Here is a 2337-nt window from a genome sequence, read left to right as displayed (position 1 = left end):
TCCCCGCAGGGCTATGCACAGTTATCCTCTGCATGGGAAAGTTTCTTCCTAAACCCCATCACTTAGTGGTTGCCTTATGCCCTCATTACTGTACATTTGGTATTCTCATCTATATTAATGGCCAAGTCTCTTTGGAATCCTGCTCGGCTCTTGGCCTTAATGGTATCTTGTGGCAGTGAGTTCCAAAGGCTAATTGTGTTGTGTAAAAACAACAAACCCTCCCTCCACCATTTTGAATTTGCTGACTTTGGGGTTTCATTGAATTTGTTTCCACAACCACGACCCAAAAATGTGAAATAGTTTTTCCTAATAGCCAACCTAGACCTCCCCCACTGCAACTTGAGACCATTGCTCCTTGTTCTGTCAAAACATAACGGCATATTTCCAAGCAATGATGATGCATTTTTTATTTTTGCATTGGCATTCAAAGGCAGCCATTTCTGCCAATGCACATCCATGTGGGAATCACTCGGAATCACTCTGCATGACTGATTTGCACAGAAACCAAACAAAGCTCTCACTTTGGGGTGGGGTGGAAGCTCAGATTGTAAGTTGCCATCATTGTCCACCTGCAGTTTATGGTCCAAGGGCTGGTAGTTGATTCTTTGCACTGTATTTAACGTTTTATCCAGCCTGATGCTAATTCTGCCCTCTTTCCCAGGGTTGATATTGTACATATAAAATATCTCCTCCTGCCTAGTGTGGACAGATCTAGTGGCATATAAAGAGAGCATTGGAAACAGAAGGCTTGTGTGGCCTGTTATACCAGGTAGTTTGCACTTGCAGGGAGCCTTCACTGAGTTTGCTAATCACAGTGTAACCTGTATTTGCCTCTCTTGAATAAATTACCCACAACCACTTTCATCCACAGCATCCTGCCATGATGCACCAGTGTAGGAGACGCGGTTGTTGTAGATGGCATCTGGGATGTATTTTAGACTGAACTAGCTGGTTTGTATTTAAATAGAGCTTATACATATTGCCAGTATTGTAGAGTTACACTACATGAAATTCCTATACATGGTGATATCCCCACCTTGTCCACACTGAATTCTGTTCTTATGATCATTTCTGTACAGCAGCAAATCATCATATCTGTGTTCAAAGGTGTCACCCAGTAAAGTTCCTTCTCTGGGTTAGCAGGAGAGTGGGATAGGAATAGGCAAGGCCCCCTCTAGTTCAGCTGTGTCAATACGGGTTTGCTGATGCCCATGAGCCCACCATGGTGACAGGTCCCTGGAATCAAAAGGAAAATACATGGTTATAAAATTGGGATACAAAGGAGGTTCAGGACTCCATGGATCCTTCCATCCTCTGCCTCTATGGATGGGGCGATTAGGGTCACAGGGAGACACTGGCAGCCAAGGAGCAGGAGTGGGGAGGTTTCTTCCCCACCCCACCTCCAGCTAAAGGGACTGAACTCTGGGGAGTGGGCATTGGTGGTTGCTGGAAATCCTCAAGTCATCCCTCTTCCCTTCCCCTCCCATTCAAGGAATAGAGGCCATGCTGACGGGGGGCGATCTGTTTGGTGGCATTCTTCTCCTGCCATGCCTTCAGCCGCTCCGGCAGAGCCGCGGTCTCATGGTAGAAGGCCAGGACCTTCTTTTTGTCCGGCGTCTCCAGCTGATCAACCACAAAGCTCATGTTCGTACTCCCAAATTTATAAGCAATTATTTTCCTTTTGATTGCAGGGACCTGTGACCATGGGCTCAGTGAAGGGTGAGCACCAGCACTGTCTAGTGTCCTAACTCAGAGGACGCTAGACTAACACAGGACTCCTGGCCTGCTCTGTGGAGAATGCCACTCCAGGAGTGGGCGGGGGCACCCAGCAGGGGGCTCAGAGCTACCAGGGAACATAAGAACAGCCCTACTGGGTCAAAGCAATGGTCCATCTACCCTCGTATTCTGTCTCTGACAGTGGCCAATACCAGGTGCTACGCCTGGCTTTGGAGGGGAGGCTAAAGGCGCTTGGCTTGGTTAGCCCTGCGAAAGTCAGGCTGGGCGGGGATCGGACTGCTCTATAAATACATCTCGAGGTAAACACCCGGGAGGGAGAAGAGCTATTGACGCTAAAGGACAGTGTTGGCACAAGAACAAATGGGGATAAACTGGCCAGGAGTTAACTGAGGCTGGGAATGAGAAGTTGGCTTCTAGTCATTGGAGGAGGGAGGTTCTGGATGGAGCTTCATAAACGTATCCACGGGATGATATGACAGGGCTGCCTGTGATAGCAAGAGATTGGACTCAATGACCCAGGAGATCCATTCCAGTGTTGTGACCCTTTGTATTAATTATTAGCAATGTTTATTATTTACATTCTTATTTATTCTTTACAAG

The 2337-nt window shown here is 47.3% G+C and overlaps 1 pseudogene; it reads right to left on the bottom strand.

The window, feature by feature from the left end:
* Window positions 1-521: 521 nt before the first annotated feature.
* LOC113409221 lies at window positions 522-1644 on the bottom strand (annotated as a pseudogene).
* Window positions 1645-2337: the final 693 nt, after the last annotated feature.

Source organism: Terrapene carolina, unplaced genomic scaffold, assembly GCF_002925995.2.
Source record: "Terrapene carolina triunguis isolate 2854851 unplaced genomic scaffold, T_m_triunguis-2.0 Scaffold31218, whole genome shotgun sequence".
NCBI lineage: Eukaryota > Metazoa > Chordata > Testudines > Emydidae > Terrapene > Terrapene triunguis.
The sequence above is the reverse complement of the archived record's forward strand: the minus strand, read 5'-3'. Positions and strand labels throughout refer to the sequence as shown.